This window comes from Anabrus simplex, chromosome 4 (assembly GCF_040414725.1).
Source record: "Anabrus simplex isolate iqAnaSimp1 chromosome 4, ASM4041472v1, whole genome shotgun sequence".
Lineage (NCBI taxonomy): Eukaryota > Metazoa > Arthropoda > Insecta > Orthoptera > Tettigoniidae > Anabrus > Anabrus simplex.
The window spans coordinates 93506119-93528994 of NC_090268.1; the positions used below are offsets into that span (position 1 = coordinate 93506119).

The window sequence follows — 22876 nt, forward strand, 5'->3', positions numbered from 1 at the left end:
TTCTGAATTGAGTTTCTATAGCTCTATAACCTACCCGTAAAACAAAAATGCATACTATTAAGGAAGGACAAGTTTTGTTCTAGAGGAACATCCTCAGATTATATAAAATCACTTGAAATCATGCACAATATTACTTCCATTGTGTGAACTTGTCAATGATTGAGAGTTGGTGATATGAGGGCAAATCAAAAAATAAGTTAAAATTCCAAGTTATGGCCATTTATGAAACTACCTATGCATAGGCAACATGGCTATGACAATATACAATGTAGGTTCACTTTTCCACGTAGTACCCAAGATACTAGAAACACTTATAAGAACTGTCAACCAACTTTTCGATTCCAAATGCGTAGAAATCTCCTCCTGTGCTATGTAATCATCCAGAGACAGCTGCTTTCACCTCATAATTTTGGAATCGTCATCCAGAGATCCTTTTTCACCTTACCAAACACATGATAATCGCATGGCGCTAAGTCTGTACTGTATGGAGGATGTTGCCATACCTCTCACTTGAATCTCTGCAGCAGTCAGCCAGGTGGCAGATCCCGTATCCATATTGTTTAGTTTTCATAAGATTTCAAAGTAGAAAGTTTAACAAATATTCCCCTTGGTAAATTATTTCAATCCCTATTTTCTCGTCCTCATTCTCATCATTTCCCCTTTTTCAGCTGACACAGGGTGGGGGCAAATATAGTTCCTTTCCACTTCCTCTCTCTCCACTATTCTTCATCCAACAGTGTTGCAGTCCAGGTTCCATTACCCTATACTGTTCTTCACACTGTCCATTGTATTCCTGGCCTCCTTTGTCCTCTTCCCTGTCCTTTTGTCATCTACCTTCCCAGTGCTTGCCTTGGCAGTCTTTCTTTTATCTTCTCGATATGTCCAAACCACCTCAATCTGTTCTGTTCCAGTTTATCTAGTTTTTGCACATTTGGTTGTTATTGCACATCTTCATTTCTCACTCTATCCCTCCTTCTATACCATACTCCTAAGGAATTTCATTTTAGCTGCCTGTACTGTTATTCTATAAGCCGGGCTGAGTGACTCGGACATTTGAGGCACTGGCCTTCTGACCCCAACTTGACAGGTTTGATCCTGGCGGTGGTATTTAAAGGTGCTCAGATATATCAGCCTCGTGTCCGTAGATTTACTGGCACGTAAAAGAACTCTTGCAGGACAAAATTCCAGCACCTCAGCATCTCCGAAAACCAAAAAAAGTAGTGGGACAGAGTCAATAACATTATCTCATTCTGTAAATCCACTGGATACCTGCTAGTTCTGCAGCCTTCCATCATTTCTATGGCTACTTCATCTATTCCCACAGATTTTTCCATCTTTAACTGCCCATTCCATCTGTCATTATGTCTGATTCCTTCTGTTACTTCACTTTCCAACTTTTCTTTGCAAACTGCTGAATGCTTCCTAAACTTTTTTCTTCAATCTCCAGACCCTAATCTTTCTTCTTGTTCTCAATGCATTATTATGACAGCCTACAAAACATTATGCAGTATAGTCATACGTTCACTAATATTAAATATGGGTAAAATTACCTGTATGAATTCGCAGTTGGTCTCTTTGTCACAACTAGGTGATGTACCTGTGCATCGCTATGGATTTCTACATTGTATGCAGAGTTCTGGATTAGGTAGCATACATGTTGTGAGCAAGATTGTATTAAATTGCATAGCTCTTAACGTTACCTAGAAACGTGATGGGGAAGTCACCAAACGTCTTTTATGTGAAGGCTGGGTTAGGGAATTTTCATTGTAATGGTAGGCCCTCTTACCAACCATCAGTCACAATTAAGTTTGAGAGTTTTCATTATAATTGCACACACACTCTCTCCACCTGCCTTTTTACATCCTCAGAAAGACTGTCTTAGTAGTTTTCCCCAACTGAAATCAACATAGATCAGTACAATGATGCAAGAAGGAATGTAGTGATTAGAAGCAATGCTATCATATGAAATACTCAAATTAAAAACCACATTTTCTCACTTTTTAACGAACAATACTATGCTGCTGATCTAAGTCAAAAGTTTGACCTGGTATGACCAGGCTGCAGACAGCCATGTACACTGCTTCATTTCTGGGGGCAGGGGGGCATGAAGGCGGGGGGAGGGGGGTGCAAATAGTGTAGAGTCCCAGGGCAAAAACTATGCCCTCTTACTAATCTGTTTAGAGTACCCAATAAGTCGGAAAATCTCAATTCACTACACTGGCGGCGGTTGGTACGGTAAAACTGAATAAAACATAAATGATCGGAAATTGTAGTTCACATCATTTTTGTTATGTAGTACTCTTCGATTTGACCAATAACATAGGTATTTAAAAATTAAACTGTAGTTTCTTGTTCCCTGACTCTATATACACATTTTCATTAAATTCTGTTAACCCATTCACTCATGGCTCTGCATTGATATGGACTTAGCAACAAAAACACAAATTCATGAATGTGTTACCATAGCTGGGACAGTAAAAATGTATGACATAAATGATGGGAAATTTAATTCTACATAAGTTTAGTTATGTAGTATTTATCGATAGGAACATTAAATATTCAAGAATTAAATTTTAGCCTTTCCCCTAAACTACCATTTCACTCAGCCTGAATAAAATGACTTTAGTCTTAGATTGTAGAGGCTCATCACCTGACTTTACAGATTTTCATTAAATTCTCTTAAGCCGTTTTGTGATGCATGTACAGACGTGCATTTCCTTGTTACCGTGGACATAACCGATACAGAAATACCAAACTTTTCAAATTCTGAGCAATATACAGACAAAAATCTTATCTTATATATAGAGATTTAAAGATTTAAACTGGGCGGTTAACATTTTGTGTTCTTGCCAACACAGTATCAGCTAATAAAGGTCTTAAGAACTTGGTTTGATATTTTTTGACCTCGCACTGTAACTGAACATATCCTGAAAGGGAAGAAGTAGCAAGTCCTCGTATTACGCTCGTAAGCTTGAGGGACTTCAGACAGTAGGGCACAGCAGTTACTACAAACTCCTGCAAATGCTTCAGCTGAGCAACAAAACAAGGATTTGAGTATTGGTCCTCTGTCCTGATGTATAATCAGTTCCATTTATTGGTGTTGAAGCTCTAGGTAGGGAGATGTTGCTGACAGAAATGTCACACTCCATCCTCTCTTTAACAATACGACCCAAGTACCAGCGAATTAGTTTGATATTCTGTTTCTAGATTGGGACATTATCATTTGGATATTTGAGGTTGTCCAAAATGTATAAACATGATTGTCCGTCACAATTCTTATCACTGTATCCAGTATCCTCCACGGCTTTAATCACTTTCTGTAATAAGGTGTTAAGGCTACAGAGGCGAGAGTAATCGGAGGATATCAAACTACTTCCTTTATTAGGACCTTGTCTAGATATAGCAGACAGCCACTTTTCTCTTAATTCCACTCTAGATGGTATTTTATGGTATCGTATCTCTTAGGGCTGCAAACCACCTCGACGAGATTTGCAAAATGGTACACAACAGTTAAATATTTCAAGAAAAAAATCTGAAGTTTCATTTTTACAGGAAAACAGACTTGCATAAATGAAAGAAAATAAGTACACTTTCAAAGAATTCATTTACAAGTTATATACAAAATATGACTTGTACAAACGGAAGTGGACAGGCATGTTTACTTATTGTAAGAAATAACCTGGCTTTTTGTACACATACATTAATCAATAACACAATGAAACGCCCACACTGACCGTGAAGATTGTGCGACTACTACTGCACTCTTACGGCGACTTGAAGAAATATTTGTATTCACACCTTCCTGTGTTAAACTAGTGGCATAGAATAGGTAGTTTAGGTGGATTGAGACGGTGGTGATATAGAAGATAAATTTTAGGAAACACCATAATCTTCACATACTGTTGGGTAGGTAACCTGCTGATCAGACTTGTCTTGCAGTTTGCTTACCTTCTATTTTCTTTTCCACCCCTTCTTACCCCCTATGCTAAACTACCCACCATATTGCATTCAAACCACTTCCTAAACTCTCTCAGGAGTAATAAGAACAAATTGCAAAATTTTCAGCAAAATTGGTCCAGTAGTTTGTCTATAAAGGTCACACGAAGAAACATTCAATTTTATATACAGCATATATATTTGTATCATGCATTCAAATCTGTCAGAGGGTCATTCTATTGGGAATTATAAAAATTAGTAAGACATCAATAAATTAAATTAGTATATTGGATAAGACTGGTTTTGGACCATCCAGTGAGAATATAAAATTTTACTTTGCAGAACTTACGTAAACAAGAATAGAGAGAATTTGTGAATATGTAACAATAAAACACTGCAATAGTACTATAATACACATTCCTCTTTTCAGTATAATATTTGCCAATAAATTACTCTTCTGGATTTATCACATTTATATCCTATTGATACTCTTGATACACTTGAAAATCTTCCTTTATACGCTGCACTGCACTCGCAATAGAACCAAATTTAACAATAATCAGTTGATTGTTTTTAATCATGTCAATAATTCATTACACTATCAAATCTTACGCCTCTTGAGATTTCTTGTTTCTTCAACAAGATTTGTTAAGACTATGCTGGGATAGGTGAAAGTTCAGAGATAAAAAGTAGTTTGACCTTAAAGCTCATCAATTTTGCTAATACTGAACCTTTTGTAATAATAATAATAATAATAATAATAATAATAGGTTATATGTCCCACAAATTACTTTCATGGTTTTGAGACACAAAGGTGCCAGAATTTTGTTCAAAAAGTCTTCAACGTGCCAGTAAATTTACTGACATGAGGCTTCAAATACCACCAGACTGAGTTTGGATTGAACCTGCCAAATTGAGCTCAGGCCAGTGTGCTACTCAGGCCAAACCTTTTGTGCCTATGTGTGTATTCAGTGTTCTAATGAGAAACTTGAGATATGCAAGAAAAAATATTAAATATTTTATTTTATTCACAGCTATCTTTAAAATTTCTTTTACATAAATAACAGTGAATGCCACATTATCTAACTAATGAAGACAACATTTAAATATTTCAAGTAAACACAATAAAATTGTCCCCAGCACAAATATATTAATGTCGCTGTATTTTAAAAGTAGCTACTCTCAACTAAAATGTTAAGATATAACCTTCATAGCCCACCCCTCTTGTTTTTCTCCATGAATCCAGAATGTAACCGCTTTCGGGACAATTACGGTTACACATAATAATGATAATGATGATGATGATGATAATAATAATAATAATAATAATAATAATAATAATGAGTAGTAGTAATAATATAATACTTAATAATATGACTAAGGAAATTGAAAATAATGCAGTCGCGGTGTATTCACATCAAAACATGGAAACGTAAAGAGTATCTTTTGATACGCAATATTAAATCAAATACAAGGGAATACTTATAGGCCTAAAAATAAGTAAGAAAGGATGGTGGAACGTGCGGGAAGCCCTACGAGGTCCATGGAACGTATGACATTATGGGGGAGAAAAGACTTACAATAATACACCCAACAGACAAATAATGATTAAGGTAATGAACATACAATTATAAATGAACAAATAAATGAACTGCAGATTAACTGATACTTGAGATACAAAACAGAAGTAGTGTAAGTGAAACAACTAAGGTCTTCGATCACGAACGAACTTTGACATAGAGATTCAGGATTTACAGAATGAAGGGAGGCAACCTCGAATGAAACAAAATTACACAATTCAGGAAAGTGTTATCCTTTACTTACAATTACAACTAGATTTAGAAAAGAAGGTTTGCCTCTGAAAACAACACATTGAGGACTAGCATAATCGCTAAGTCATATAAATGCTCTATGTTGGAAAATGTGGAAAACTAGAGGAAATTCCGGCACACGAGATGAACTTCTACATAAATACTGAATTTACATTAAGTGGGAATTTTCCGAAACATTTAAATAGCTTAAGGCAAAAATGCACTTACCTTTGGCGGCTGACAACCCATTGCGGGACTGGCGCTAAACACGCCCGCCCGCTGTAGTGATCCAAATTAAAAGACGCGGACCAAGTGACTCGCACACGCGAGGAGCCACAGACAGGAAATAGAGAGATTACAAATGACAAATAGCAACACTCCAGTTTGCCACATTCACCAATTAAAAATCCTAATATACTGGCCAATAAAAACCCTTGTACTTTTGACCAATGACAATGATCTAGAATTATGCTTTCTGCAGAATTTGCATCTTCGCGGATATTACAAAATGACAGGAATGGCCATTTACACGTGGCACACCCTGCCTCACAAGTCATGTATAAAATTTCCACATCCCTTTCCATAGTTACCAAAATAATACAATTTAAATCAGGAAATGTAACAGAACATAAATCTTCTTCATAGTCCATTTCTTCATATGCCTAAATATGTAATAATTTTTAAATAAGAAAGCTTCATACAATAATTTACTTTGCATAAACATTTAATATTACATAAGGACTTCTATTGCTTCACTGATTTCTGCTCACCAACGGCCACACAGAACACTTGTAGTTTTTTCCATTTTCCTTCTGCAACAGGAGTAATGTCACCCTGATACATAGTTCAATACCAGACATAAACTGCAGATAAACTGTAACATAAGATCACTGGCTGAAATTATCCTTTTCTATTGGTTGATTGTATAAGGCAAATTTTGGAACAAGCACCATGGATAAGGTGAGTTATGGAACAATAGCCTAAATTTGGTGACATTTGTATGGGAAGAGGCAAGTTTTGATGCCTACTTTCTGTGGTAGAATTATCAGAAACCTAACCAACAAGGCAATGCTACCTCTTAACTAATAAAAAAGAAGTTGGATTAGACTAGTTTTGGAATGGACTGCCTCACTTGATGTATGCTGCTGATGGGTTTACTTCCTCCTCTAAATGCCTGGTCTGTTTTCTTACGCATTCTCTCAGGCTGTTCATATCTGCCCAGGTGACTAATTTATCAAATTCCTGTAGCTGTTGATGTGATTTTGATGTTGATGGGAGATTAATATAATTTGTAGCCTGCTCAGGCTGTAAGACGTACTTAAATATGAAGCAGTGGCGGCTGGTGGTTTAAAAGTTCAGTGGTGCACAATTTTTACCATTGATATAATATGATTACAGGCTAATTTTCAAATCCAAGTACATCAACAATACTTTTTATTATTAAAAATAAAAAAACATTTTACATTTCTATTTTCAGGAATATTACTACAACTCGATAACTTTTTTCATTTAAAAACTTTTTTACCATATTGAAATGAAACACTTTGAGGTAGCCTAATTCCGGTGTTGTATCTGGTTTCAAAATTAAACATCGCGTGGGCCTACCTATTAGTTTCATCTCAGATTTTTCTTCGGCAGTCCGTTGCGGAAACGGCCCAGACATTAAAGACTGCACTGAATTCATGATCTGGCAAAATATCACTGATAAAAGCGTACAATAATAAAAACACACGCTGACACAAATATTTGCACAGTGAAATCAATAAGCTACTTAGCCTGTATGCACATAACAAAGTTCACAACTATACTGAAAGAAATGGTGGTTTTTATTTTCAAATTTAAAGCCATGAACTTCCATCCAATGTTGCTAGGTGACATCCCTGTTTTATTGAGTGCCAATGGTCTCTAGCGACTTTGCTAATAGTTGGTTACGTAGGAGCACTGCCGACTGTATCCCTCGCAGCGCTGCAAGGAGATAGCTAGAGCGACGCATCAAGTCGGCTGTGGTAGGAGGAGCCAGATTGATAAACCTCCATTTAAGCAATGTATAAGAAGCCACACCTATCTTCCTCTCCCCGCGCTCCCCTCTAGCAGCCTAAAAGCACCTCTCGATCAGCCCTGCGCACCCTGCTGGCAGCCCAGGTTTCATCCTACCTCAGGTTGACTCTCGTCTGCAAACTTTTCGGCTCCTGCAGTGAACATCTAAGAGTACCGGCTTGTAGTCTCCTCTAGTCAGTATTTGCTCTTTCAGGCTCTTGAAAGGTTTGTCTTGTTGAATGAAAATGCAGTAGCTAAGTAATCCAAATTATAAAACTTTACCTAAAATAAACACACAAAATTAATGGGGGTAGCGCAAATCTGCAACCTTATGGAGAAACCGCCCCTGATATGAAGTATACTTGGGGCAATTTGGCCCACTCTTGTACTGAAGCTTCAGCCAGTTGCTCAATGTAGGTAGGAGGATGACAGAGGGCAATTGCTCTCTTCAGTTCATGGTGTACATGTTCATCACAGTTCATGCTAGCCACGAACCTACTATGCTGGCGTAGCAGAGGGAGAGGTGATCAATCCCATGTGATGCATCCCAGGTGGCGGATAGGGGGGGGGGGGGGTCCTAACCGGCTTGCCGGTGGACTTGCGGACCAAACACACAACCCCCTATGGGTGGGGGGCGCAGACGAATACACCCATGGTATCCCCTGCCTGTTGTAAGGGGCAACTAAAAGGGGTGACAGAGGGATGATTGTATTAGAACCATGAAACTACTTGTGATTAGTACCGCCACGGGGGGAACACAATGGGTAATTTTTAGTTACGCATAGTACCACTATGTTAGGTACCAAAAAGAGGTTTGTGATTAGTAGCAAGCAGGAGCACCGTGCGGTCATTCCCCCCACTTAAAGTGCACTGTCCACTTTTACAGTACCTGTGATTAGTACCACTATATGAGGAACACTATGGGATAGCGAAAGTCCCTGTGGTTAGTATACTTCTGTGATCAACACTATAGGTTTGCGTTGCCTGTAAATGGTGCCGCAATGGGCAAAAACGCCATAGATCTGTATTATAAGTGCGAATTTAATTACCTGTGAGTAGTACCATAATGTGTGGAATACCGTGATTCTACGCTACTTTTGATTAGTACCTCACCATGACAAATACCATGGTTCTACTTTCCTAGCAATTAGTACCACTGAGGGGCGGATGACTTGGATTTTGGACCCTTTTAGACTGCAAGCATCATTGATTCAGTATTGTGCTTTAGAATCAGTCCCTTGGTCAGTAATACTGTTCTATGTCAGTTTCTGTGAATGCGAGGCACTGCAGGTCGAATCTAGTGATTGTTTTAAACTCATATCCATCCATTTAAACTTTGTTCTCATGTTTTGAATTCTGGTTAGTGGAGGATTTTGGACTTTTAATTTGCCATTACATTTCGTCTCATTTCGTACCATTAGGGGCTGATGACCTAGATGTTAGGCCCCTTCAAACAAGCATCATCAGTTCATGCTAGCAGAATATGCTGGCCACACAATTTGCTGTATGCCATGCATCTTGTGGAAAAAAAACTAATCTGGTTTGATGGGCAAGCAATTTTCATCCATTACTGTAAAGCTCTGGGCTAAAAGTAGCAGAAAATCCTGCAACTAAAGGTTGTATAACAGACCAGTCATGTTACCTTGGATAGGAAATGAGTATGTCGACCAAACGTGAGCCCACCCCAAACCTTGGTTGAACCAGACTCGCTGGTGAGGTGCTTTTATGAAGGGCTCATTCAATTTCTCACCAGACAACTTCCAGTATCGAATGCTCCTGTTGATGGGTGTAACATTATGGTGACTTTATCAGAATAGTGTACACTTGAATGATTCTGTCATGGTCTGTTGCGCGCTTCACATGGGCTGCCCTGAGTAGAGACTTAATGCAGCTTTGGCAGTACCATCACAGCTCTTTCCTAGACTTTTCCAGTCTCTTTCAATGGTGGTGGTGTGATAGTGATTGTTTTAAGAGGAAGTACTATATAACAGAATGACTAATATAAATCATTCTACTTATACACGATATAAAAGTACAAGGGTGAATCAAAAAGTAAGTTACACTTCCAAGTTATGGCCATTTATGAAACCACCTACACATAGGCAACCTGGCTATAACATACAATGCAAGTTCACTTTTCCACATAGTCCCCAAGAGACTGATCATTTCTTGGAACAGTCAACCAATTTTTCATTTCCAGATACGTAGAAATCATCTCCAGCGCTATGTAACCACCTGGAGACAGCTGCTTTCACCTCATTGTTTCGGAATAGTCACCCACCGAGATCCTTTTTCAGCTTACCGAACACAAGATAATCGCATGGCACTAAGTCAGGACTGTATGGAGGATGTTGCCATACCTTCCACTCTAATCGCTGCAGCAGTTTGGATGTTTGGCAGGCCGTGTGAGGTGTTGCTTTATCGTGCAACAAAATTACACTGGAGCTCAATTTTCCCACTCTTTTCATTAATTAGCTTACGCAGCCGATTCAACGTTTGACAATACAAAGGAGAGTTGGTTGTCATGCCTTTCGGCATAAATTCCACGTGCACCACACCCTTGATGTCAAAGAACAGCCTCCATTACCTTTGCTGAAGGTTGAACCTTGGCCTTTTTTCTTGGTGGTGGTGGTGATGTGGTGTGCATCCATTCTATCGATGTTCTCTTTGTTTCGGGGGTGAAATTTCATCGCCTGTGATGATTCGCTACAGAAACTTGCTGCCCTCCACAGAATACCATTGCAAAAATGCCAGTGACGATTGAAAACGTCCCTTGTGAACACCAGTGAACAGATGTGGGACCCATCTTTGACACAATTCATGAAATCCAGGGTGCTAATGGACAGTGCAGAATACACTGCCATACGAAATGATGCTGGCAATTTCCTGCAGTGTTATGCACCGATTCTCTCTAATGATCCCATCCACATGGTAAACATTTGAAGTGGTAATCGACACTGCGGGCCTGCCTTCGTGATATTCGTCCGTGAGATCCATCCATCCGGCATCAAATTGCTTACACCACTTTACAATATGTGGGTGAGAAATTGCATGTTCACCATATACAGCAGTGATTTCAGGATGTATGTCTGTGCAGTTGAGCCTTTTACTCCATAGAAATCTGATTGTGTACTCACCTCCAATTTGGAGTGAACATCAGTTGACGCGCCATTGAGCCTACCGCACTCTGCACACACAACACGACAGATACCACGCCAACCTTCCTGTCGGACGTTTCAGCAGTTACTGTAGCTTGCTCCGCATTGGCCATGATCATGACGCACAGCCTGCTCTGGCAGCGAAGTAGCGTCTTAGTTTTTTATTGTAATTTATTGAACATTACAGGCTTTATGCCCAGATGCCAGCTTACATAACACAGAAAGAACCATTAAAACAAATGAAACTGAACACTTATAAACAGAACTGAAAACTATATCTAGTAAGCGGCTCTTACATGGGCGGATGACCAGTCCACATGTAATGGCCAACCCTACAATGATTTATCTTACCACTGTTAGTTTTTTATTCACCCTTGTAATATGTGCTGGGTGCAGCATACCAACATACAATAAAAGTTCAAGCAAAGCTTTTTAGTTTCCTGTTTACTGGTTTTTGAGGTGTGTGTGTCTCACTCTCTCTAACTGAACTAGACTATACTACCAGACTGTCTAAACTACTTACTATTTACAACCTCTGCTCCACCATGATACACTGAGATGGTTGTTCGTTTTTGTTCATCAGTCCATAGACTGGTTTGATGCAGCCCTCGATGCCACCCTATCCTGTGCTAACCTTTTCATTTCTATGTAACTGCTGCATCCTAAATCTGCTTGTCATATACCTTGGTCTACCCCTACTGTTCTTACCACCTACACAGCCCTCAAAAACAAACTTCACAAATCCTGGGTGACTTACAATGTGTCCTTCATCTGGTCAAATTTAGCCAAATCTATCTATCTCTCACCAATTCGATTCAGCATCTCTTCATTCGTGATTCTATCTATCCATTTCGCTTTCAGCATTCTTCTGTAACACTGCACTTCTAAAGCTTCTATTCTTTCTTTCTGAGCTAGTTATCATCCATGTTTCAATTCCATGCAATGCTCCAGACAAGTCTTCAAAAACATCTTTCTAATCCCTATATCATTGCTTGAAATGAGCAAATTTTCTTTTTAGGAAGCTCTTCTTTGCTTGTACTAGTCTGCATTTTATGTCCTTACTTCTGCCATCATTATGTTACTACCCAAGTAACAATATTCACCTACTTTAATGCTTAATTTCTTAATCTAATATTTCCTGTATCATCTGACTTCATTTGCCTGCACTCAGTTGCTTTTGTTTTGGACTTTTTCATCTTGTGCTCTTTATCCAAGACTCTCTCCATACCATTCTGCAGTGTTTCCAGATCTTCTGCAGTCTCAAATAAAATAACAATCAGTAAATCACAGGGTTTTGATTTCTTCTCCTTGGTTTGTGATTCCCTTCCCAAATTCCTCTGATTTCACTTCCTGTCTGCTCTATATAATCGTTGAAAAGGAAGGGGGACAAACTGCAACCTTGCCTCACTCCTTTCTGGATTGCTACATCTTTTTCAAAGCGCTCGATTCTTATCATGGCAAACTTATTTTTATACAGGTTGTAGATAATTAGTTCTCGGTATCTGATCGCGATCACTGAGCTTACTCTTACGGATGGTGCTGTTCATTCCTTTCAGTAACTTACCTTAACTCTTAATTGGAGATAGTTAAACATGGACCTAAAATCTGAATGGATGTGTGACCACTATATTTCACGGGAGTTGAATAGCTCTCAAACAAACAGATTAGTGATCAAACTACCTTACACCACACTACACCATAGTTGTGGGGCGGAAACCCACTCCTCCGTCCGACCACTGGGAACATGAATCGAGAAAATCAAAACTCTAAATTGTTAGCATGTGTGATGGGTAGAAATGATGAGACTGGCACCAGCACACAAACATTTACCAGCTTGAATAATACAGATGTTAGTAAAGTATCAAGCAGTAAAGAATGAGAGTTAATTACGAAAGTAACAAGGGATAGATGACAAAATACCAGTTTGACTAAGAATTAATTTATTTTGCCTTAGGTAAAAAGTATTAGCGCACCTCCTAAGGGGTTATCAAATAAGATAGAAATTTGTTATTGTTTTATATCAAGTTAGCCCAGAGTAGGAAAATATAGGTAATGATCAGTTTTTTTTGGGGGGGGGGGAGGGGAAAAATGAGAAAAAAATGTTAACTGCTAAAATGTGTCAAACCAGTAATTTAAATTTTGTTCAATGCTTACACTGTAATTAAATTTCAACAATTTTCTTTTCTCTTGTATCCTGTAGCCACCAGGTCATTTACTTAGGAGGCTGTACGTGATTCACTGTCAGAATAAATGATGATTCAGGAAAGAATGCCTGTACATGGAAGAACCAGACATTTATGTTGAGGCCACTGTATTTTCTTATTGAGATTCTTTATTTTTTCTTTTACCAATTTAAGTAGTCTTAATTATAATTCGTCCTTGTTACTTACCGTTCATACTAAAATGTGGGATTAGCTTTTCCTAGCTACTGCAACCACATGGTGAGGAACTGTAGCATGCTGTTGCTGATTCTGCAGATTAGACCTTTACTTTCTCAGAAGTACTGGGTGTCCACAATTAAAGTTATGGTATTCAGCGCAGTACAGCACAGGCTGTAATGATCATGGGAGTCCAAACATTTTGTAGATATGCTAAGCAATGCACTCATACATTGTCACAAAAATTTAGTTCCAAGTTCTGCCACCAAGCCCTACTTATAAACTATCACAATTCATCCAAAAATTTCTTAAAAAACATTACGCTTTCCAAGCAAAGAAAACCATAAAAAAACTCAATAGAATTTTGCAACATCACCAAGAATATAAAAATAGAACACTACCACAAACTAGCAACATGACATAACAAACATGTATCCCAATATACCCACACAAAAAACCGTAACAATCATTGAATCCAACTGCAAAAACTATAGTAAACTAAGAAAGTTAGAAATAGATGAATTCATAAGATTATTACACTTTGCCACCAACAATAACTATTTTAAATTTCACGTTACTATATACCACCAACAAGGATTACCCATGGGATCACAAATATCAGGCATACTGGCTGAAATATACATTGACTACCTAGAACATCAAGAAATTCAGAAAATAAAACATTCCCTTTTGGTGTAGATTTGTCGACGATGTATTTACTATAATAAACAGGCATACTAACGAAAACAAAATCCTAGAACTAAATAAAATAGACCATCACATAAAATTCACTATGGAAACTGAAAACAATAACACCATAAACTACTTAGATATATCCATAACTAGACACAACAACCATTTAACATACAACATATACAGGAAACCTACCCATACATCAAATACATTAAAAATAGATTCTACCCACCCATACAGCCACAAGAAAGCAGCATACTACAGCATGATATACAGAGCATACAATATTGCACTCACTAAAAAAGACTTAAACACAGAATTGAACCTAATTCATGAAATAGCCAAACAGAATGGATATAAAAGAGAAATGATAAACCAAATTATTAACAAAATAAAAAAACAATCAAAAACCAAGTTAACTAGAACCGCAAAAGATAAAAAAGACTATGTATTATTTACCTACAACAACCATATACATACCATGACTAACATTTTTAAAAAACAAGGCCTAAAAATAGCCTACAAAACTACACGTAGCAATAACATACTAGACAATTCCAAAACAGTTAATCTCAATAAATACAACCACTCAGGTGTTTACCGCCTGAAATGTAATGACTGCAGAGCCAGCTACATAGGGCTTACTGGAAGAAATTTTTCAATACGATACAATGAACACATAAATGCAGTTAAGCACAGACAGTTTTCAGCTATGGGACAGCATATCAACGATCAAAAACATAAATTTTTTGCTAGTTGCTTTACATCGCACCGACACAGGTCTTATGGCGACGATGGGATGGGAAAGGCCTACGAGTTGGAAGGAAGCGGCCGTGGCCTTAATTAAGGTACAGCCCCAGCATTTGCCTGGTGTAAAAATGGGAAACAACGGAAAACCATCTTCAGGGCTGCCGACAGTGGGGCTCGAACCCACGATCTCACGGATGCAAGCTCACAGCCGCGCGCCTCTACGCGCACGGCCAACTCGCCCGGTGAAACATAAATTTACAAATATAAATAATGACATGCAAAGTCTCAATACCAATCCCAAAAGCGCCTTGCTCAGTATATTAGAAGAATTCTACATAAACCTAGATAAATACGTAAACCCAAATTTCAATTTAAACGAAAACACAGATAAAAACAATATTCTTTTTGACACAGTTATTCCCCTCCTAACAAATTATTACTTAAAAAGAATCAACAAACAACATACACATACGAATGAACTGCTCAAAGATCTCCCCTCCTCCAACCCCGCTCCCCTTACAAGCGCTCCACCCATCCCTCTCGACCTCCCCTCCGCCGCTGCGAACTACAGTCATAGGATAACACGCAACAGATCTCGACAGGCAGGCATGCAGAGCAAACAGCGTCAACATTTAACGCAAGTAATACAACACACAACTCACTTTTTGCATCTTCACAATACACTATCTCTTACACATATTATTTCTGCTTGCAGATACATACATGCTACAATATATAGAAGCCTCCACGCTATCATCACAACAAAGTGCAACTCAAATCTCCATCTAGTTGCATGGCATTCAAATGGAAATCAAACTTATAACTGTCACCATTTAACCCACTAACATACGCAGCTTCTGTCTACAATCAAGACAACTTCATTACGAGTAGCATTTATAAATTATAAAGAATGAAAAACAACATAAGCTCTAACCTCAAAATTATATATCATGTACTTTACTAGTGCAAGTAGTAAAATACAATAATACCAATAAGAATTTGGTGCCATCCCATTAGATCAATATTTTATATACTTTTAACAGTCTGTCATGTCAGATCATATTTTATACATATATTATAGATAATAGTAATTTTACAGTACTGGTGTCAACAAATGTAAACCTAACGCACAAAAATGGACACATAAGGTACCATATAATAAGTGTTTCTAGTCAAAAAGGTATCATTTTAACAAGCTTTTTCATGTTTTTTTCCAATTGGACTTATTATATAAAAGTGAAATACCACAAACATAAAAAAAGTGACTAATATTATACAAAAACAGATACAAAGTGATACCTCAAACAATAAAATATTTTAGGACTTCATAATACTCACAATTAATAGTGTGTACACAATTTTTTTATTCTATGTTCTGTAATATAGGTGTCGTGTAACGTTAAGGCTCAAACCAATTGGTGCTATTCAAACCAAAGATAGATGCATTCTTTTATAAGCAATTTTTAATGTTTTAATCAATATGAAACAACTATACTGAATGTAACATCCTAAATACTGATCGAACAAATGTAATATCTCTACAGTGTATATTAGCTTAGACATAGTGTGGTCACGTGCCACACACATACAAATACTTCCTCACTAACAACCTAACAACTTTTATATTTAATTTAATTGAACTAGTCTTACCAGATGCAATCTTTTGCGTGATGTTTTTATAAGTATTTCATCGTGTGTTAAATGAGGATGATCCTATAGGGATCGAAACTGGTATTGAATGATTTTACCACTTTAGAGTAAATAAATTAATGTATTGATAAGGTGGAGACTTCTCAATTTTCCCTATATTAAAATTCATACCTCCTTGAACAGGGCCTGGATCTACAGTAAATTATTCTAATATGATTTAGCGGTGCAGTAGTTTTCTTTGAATTTAAAGGAGTCTTGTAACGACCACAAAAAACCAAAGAATGTTTTTTGTTAAAGTACATCAGGCCACGAACCTACAACGCTGGCATAGCAGGGGGAGAGGTAATACTCGCACGTTACGGATGGGGGGTCCTAACCGGCTTGCTGGTGGACTTCAGGGAAATAAAATACCTCTCGTGGACCAAAACACACACTCCTATGGGTGGGGGATGCAGACAAAGAATACACCCATGGTATTCCCTGCCTGTTGTAAGAGGCAACTAAAAAGGGTGACCAAGGGAGCATCATTGTCTTGGAACCATGAAACTACTTGTGATCAGTACCATCACGTGGAGAACACCATGCGTCCCTTTTACTTGCGCGTAGTACCACTATATTAGGTATCTAATAGGTTTGTGATTAGTAGCACACAGCACTGTCTGGTTAGCTTTTGCAGTACCTGTGATTAGTACCACGATATGAGCAGGACCATGGGATGATGGCTACCATGGTTCTGCCTTGCCTATGATTAGTACCCACTGTATAAGGAACACCATGGGATAGTGCAGGTCCCTGTGGTTAGTACTCTTATGTGATGAACACCATAGGTTTGTGTTGCTTGTAAATGGCACTGCAATGTGAGAAAAACCATAGGTCTGTATTATGTCTAATTTCATAACCTGTGAGTAGTACCATAATGTGTGGAATACTGTGAGTCTCTGCTACTTTTGATTAGTACTGCAACATGACAAATACCATGGTTTTACTTTCCTAGCTATAAGTACTGTTATGAGGGGCTGATAACTTGAATTTTGGACCCCCTTTAGACTGCAAGCATCATTGATTGTGTTATGCTATAGCAGCAGTCCCTTGGTCAGTAATACTATTGTCAGTTTCTGTGAATGTAAGGCATTGCAGGTTGCATCCACTGATTGTTTTCAATTCATATCCATCCATCCATCCATCCATCCATCCATCCATCCATCCATCCATCCATTCATTCTTTGTCCTCATGTTTTGAATTCTGGTCAGTGGAGAATTTGACTTTTAATTTGTCATTCCATTTTGTCCCCTTTTGTACCATTAGGGGCTGATGACCTTGATGTTAGGCCACTTTAAACAATCATCAAAGTACATCAAGCAAGTAAGGTCCTGTTATGGTACTTATAGTCCACTTCGAGATTTGATGTGGATAAAGTTTACTGCAAATTACACAAATCTTACCACAAAATGTATTAATTGCTTGCATAAGTTGTTTTACTTGCTCTACACAATTCTCTAGATTGACATATGCAGACTCATGTTTTAAGTGAACTGCTGTCTTGTTCTGATTGTGAGCCTTATAATTCAGTTTCATATTGGTGCACATGCTGTAAGGGAGCTGCCCTGTCTTATTCTGATTGTAAAGCTGTATATTTTTTCATGTACAGTCTCTTTTTGTACTTTTTTTTTTCTATCACTTTGAGTTGTGCAATTTTTTCTATTAATTTTTGTCTTTCCTTTGCCAGTCTCCTTTTTTTGTGTTGTAGTTTCATTTTTGTTCCCAAGTGAAAGCATGTCCTGCCTTAACTCAAAACCTATCTCTTCTTTACTCAGGCTCTGCAGCAGCTAATGGTGACAGAAACTAATAGATATGCTGTCCAATTCTTGAGGTCAACACAATAATTGAAGCTGAATTCCTGTGTAAAGCAGTGGCGACCTGTTACTCTAAAAGAAACACACAGTTTTATCACTGTATTGTTAGAGATGGGGATTACATTCAGACTGACATTATCTTCATATGGCAGCAAAGAAAGAGAAAATAGGGCAAGGTAAGCACACTGACTGCAAGAAAAGTCAGATTAGTGGGTTACCTGTCCAACAGTATGTGAAGATTAATAAAAATCATTTTATTCTATCCTGGTTAGGATATTAGGATAAAGTTGTTAAATTATTGTGTTGTCATCAGCCCTTGATATATGTGCAAATTTTCAAGTTGATTGAACATCTCTGAGTTGGTGAAAATTGTTGACAGATTCTGTTACAAAGTCAAGCTAAGAAAATGTTAAAAATGCATGCATACATACAGATAAGTTGTGTTCTGTAATGTTAAACTGTTGAAGGTTCTGGAAAATTCATCCTCAATATTCTGTTACTGAGTGTCTTATTTCAGCTCAAATATTAAAGAACCATAGTAAATACATATGGATAAAAAGTTACAATAAAATATTGCATGTTCTGTAATGTCAGTCAAGGGTTGTGGAAAAATCTTCCTCAGTGTCCTGTATTTTATATTACTAAAAGTGTCTCTTGAAAGTAACTAATGTTACAAAATAAAATAATGTACTTTAAATATGAGTTTTAAACAAGACACTTTTAGTAATACAAAATACAGGACACTAAAGAATCATCTTCCAGAACACTTGGTGGTTGACATTATGGAACATACCATATTTCATTGTAACATTTATCTGGTGTGTGTACTATGGTTCTCATTTTTAATATCAGAGCTGAAGAGGACTCCATGATTTGAAACTAGTCCTCTAGTGTAAGAAACTAGTTCAGTACTGTTGATTTGGTAGAACATCTTTTTTTAAGGTAGTTTTGAAATAAGATGGAATTGAAGATTATTTATGAAGATCAAGGAGTGTTGCATCTTTCTTAATGTGTAGAGATTTAAAACCCTTTAATATTTCCAAAAGTACTTGCTGGATTTGCAAACTAAGCAAATCTCTGAATTTTTTTGCTCTTAAGTTTTATTAGGAAAAATTAGTGTAGTCCCATTTTAAAAAGTTGATACTGGTTTCTTGGCAATTATGTGATACAACTGTTTTTTCTAGTGGCTTTACGTCTCACAAACACAGGTCTTATGGAGACGATGGGATAGGAAAGGAATAGGAGTTGGAAGTGGCTGTGGCCTTAATTAAGGTACAGCCCCAGCATTTGCCTGGTGTGAAAATGGGAAACCATGGAAAACAATCTTTACAGCTGCAGACAGTAGGATTCAAGCCCACTATCACCCGGATGCAAGCTCACAGCTCTGCGCTCCTAACCACACGGCTAACTTGCCCGGTTGACCAGTATTTTATGAGCCCCTTAATACAATTGATGAATTTGATAATATCTTACCTTTGATGGATGAGAATATATTATAGGTGGTAAACTTAGCTGAATCACCCTGTAAATTTACCTTCCAGGATTGCTTTTTTTTAATTTTTTTAATTTTATTTTTACTGAGGTTACAAGAAATACTAGTGTGGGAATTTTGCCTTCAAAGGGCTCTGTGGTATCTGACACTTATTCAAATTAAATGTAGACAGACTTGGGGTTATATTTCTTACCCTAGACAGGAATGTCAAAACAATTCTATCCAGCTTTTTTTAGTACTGGTAGGTACATTCATTAATAAAAAGTGTGATAATTTTGAATAAACTTATTAAAAACTGATCATACATTGATCCAAGATAGTTTGGTTATAATATATTAGAAAATTTCTTCCAGCTTAACTAACTTCACTGCTTCAGATTTTAACTTTTATTTTGGGTGAAGTTCATTGAATTCATTGAATTCTATTCACTCCATGCATGACATTTCTGGCTTAAATTAATTTCCATGTTCAGATGGAGCAAAATAATGAAATGTTGAAATGAAAAAGTATAGAAGTAGGAATAGCAGAAATTTGTGTTGTTTCCAGTTCACTCATTTTTATTAATTTTTTGATGTGTGTAATTGAATGCTGCTACAGTAAAAATCATTCTTCTAATGAAAATATATTGTTTACAGGCTGGTTGAACTGGAGGCTGAATGATGACCTGTTTGGAGATGAAACGAAATGGCATATGGCTTTTATTGCCAGGAGTGTCCGAGGACATGTTCGGCTCATCAGATGCAGGTCTTTGAGTTGATGCCTGTAGGCAACCTGTGTGTTGTGATGAGAATGAAATGATGAAAACACACACCCAGCCCCTGTACCAGTGGAATTAACCAATGATAATTAAAAGCATGCTAACCATTTAGTCATGGAGCTGGACACCTGCTGGGAGATGAAGTAAAAGTGATAAATGTTAGCCATTTATTCATAATGGATGGAAAGTGAAATTCTGTTTGAACTGGGATCTTAAATGTGGCAAACAATCTCAACAATAAAAATAACCTTTGCATTAGGAAAGATGCTGCTGTTGATGGGGCTGTAAAGTTTATCTATTTCATTAAGTCATAGAAAAGAATGAGTGACAAATCAAGAATGTTGCATTAAAATTCCTAATGAATGGAATTTCAGAACATTTATCTATATTTATATATAGAACTAATACATACCTTAAGAGTGATAACTGAACTTTGAAGTGATCTGAAGAAAAGTAATTTTTTAACTGGAAGAATGGAACAAGTGACACTGTCATGATCAGACAATATGCATATTATGCAGCAGTAAACATACTTGTATGGAACCATATATTTTGTGATTAAATAAACAGGACTTAACAGCAAATGTCTTTTCTATATGCACTTTGTTTCTAACAAGATTGCTTCATCCAATGCCAGTACAGATTCATACAAATCCCTTATGCACTGTAGAATTATTTCACTAGTGCTTTTTGTTTTACAATTTTTTCTTGTCTGCCATAAGTTAGTGATGTAAATATATTTACAATTAATAATGCATTCCTATTTATTACAGGTTTTCATAGTGAGGATCCTTAAACCAATTTTGATTAGCTATGTGCTGGAATAGGCTGACAGGAATGCTTGGAGGTAACTTGTCTTGAAGTTATCATTGAATGTATCAACTTTTATTGGCAAAAGAGACTGAAATGTACTTAACAGATTAAGTTTGAGGAAATAACTATTGTAGATGAGAATCTTGTGCATGCTTCTTACATATTGCTGAGAAATGTAAAATTATCATAAATTATATGTAGCAGTTTGTCAAAGTTGAAAGTAAGATAAGTGCTCTTATTGTAACACTTCTACCTACTGGAATTGTAAATGCTTATTGTAAACTTCCTCAGTGAATTTCTTGTATAGTTCAGTTCTATTTTATGGAAAATAAAACTTAAACCTTTATTACTGCAGTTTTATAATTCTCTTGATATTTCCTTCTATCTACAATCCTTACAATGTATAAAACATTTTTTAGTTGGGGAAAAAGATATAAGAACGAAAATGCAGTCATTTTTCATTTTTTGGACTTTGTTTATTTTTCTTTGTTTACATTTTGGACTTAGTTTTTTTTCTTTACATATTTTTTTCCCTTGAATACATGAACGAAAGGTTATTTAAAAACAGCAAAAAATTTAGAAATTTGCTCAAAAAAATTATTAAAAATAACGAAAATTTATCTAAAAATTCCGAAAAAATTACACATTTTGGCACAAAAATTGCTTTAAAATATACCCTAAGTCCAACACCTTATTTCCAGTGTCCAGCCCCAGCGTTGAGACTTTTACGAATCAAAGAGTTTCCTGTTCAAAAACAAAGAAAAAACACAGGTATTAGAACTACAGGTCCACACCAAATCAGACTCAATATTACTTGAACATAAGTATGAAAGAAGTCTTTAAATCTGTTCTTTCACTTATGTGCAAGTAATATTGACTCTGAACACAAGCTTTGTACAGCAATAATAGTGGTAATACAAAGCATAGAGAAGACTTCAAATATGTTGGACATGATACAGGCTTTTTGGGCTTATGCCGTGTGAAGAAAATAAGGGCCGGCCTGACTGGCTCAGACAACTGAGGCGCTTTTATTCTGACGCCAACTTGGCAGGTTCGATCCTGACTCAGTCCCGTGGTATTTCAAGGCGCTCAAATACATCAGCCTCGTTTCAGATTAACTGGCATGTAAAAGAACTCATGCAGGACTCAATTCTGGCACCTCAAACCGTAAAAAATAGTGGGACGTAGTCATAATAATAATAATAATAATAATTTATTGTTGTTGTTAAGAAACACAAGGTGAAATTCTCTGTTTTGTAGAGAACTTTGCTCCGCGTCTTCAGAAGAAAATCTCTACTATTCACAAGGAAGACTTCTCAAATACTGAACGTTTGAATTTAGACATCAGTAACTGAAGCGGAAGCGATACGTTCATTCATCACCATATGCGGTACAGCGCTAGCTAGCATTCGAAGCAGAAGCTGACGGCACCACCAGTTTCGGTTTGGGGGGGGGAGAAGGGGTGTACGCACATATGAAAGTATGACTGACACAAGCCTGGAATGAAACGTCTGATGATTAGGAACGTACAAATTTGGAAAATTAAA

The 22876-nt window shown here is 37.1% G+C and overlaps 2 long non-coding RNA genes across 2 annotated transcripts in view; one reads left to right on the forward strand and one right to left on the reverse strand.

The window, feature by feature from the left end:
* The window catches only part of LOC137500405 (uncharacterized), a 61385-nt gene extending 39709 nt beyond the window's left edge, over positions 1-21676 (forward strand). Inside the window, exons 5-6 of the long non-coding RNA XR_011018028.1 lie at positions 18229-18443; positions 20395-21676. This is a non-coding gene — a long non-coding RNA (uncharacterized lncRNA). The remainder of the gene's footprint in view (positions 1-18228; positions 18444-20394) is intronic.
* A 148-nt stretch (positions 21677-21824) lies between these two features.
* The window catches only part of LOC136872441 (uncharacterized), a 55178-nt gene continuing 54126 nt past the window's right edge, over positions 21825-22876 (reverse strand). The window contains exon 3 of the long non-coding RNA XR_010859896.2: positions 21825-22073. This is a non-coding gene — a long non-coding RNA (uncharacterized lncRNA). The remainder of the gene's footprint in view (positions 22074-22876) is intronic.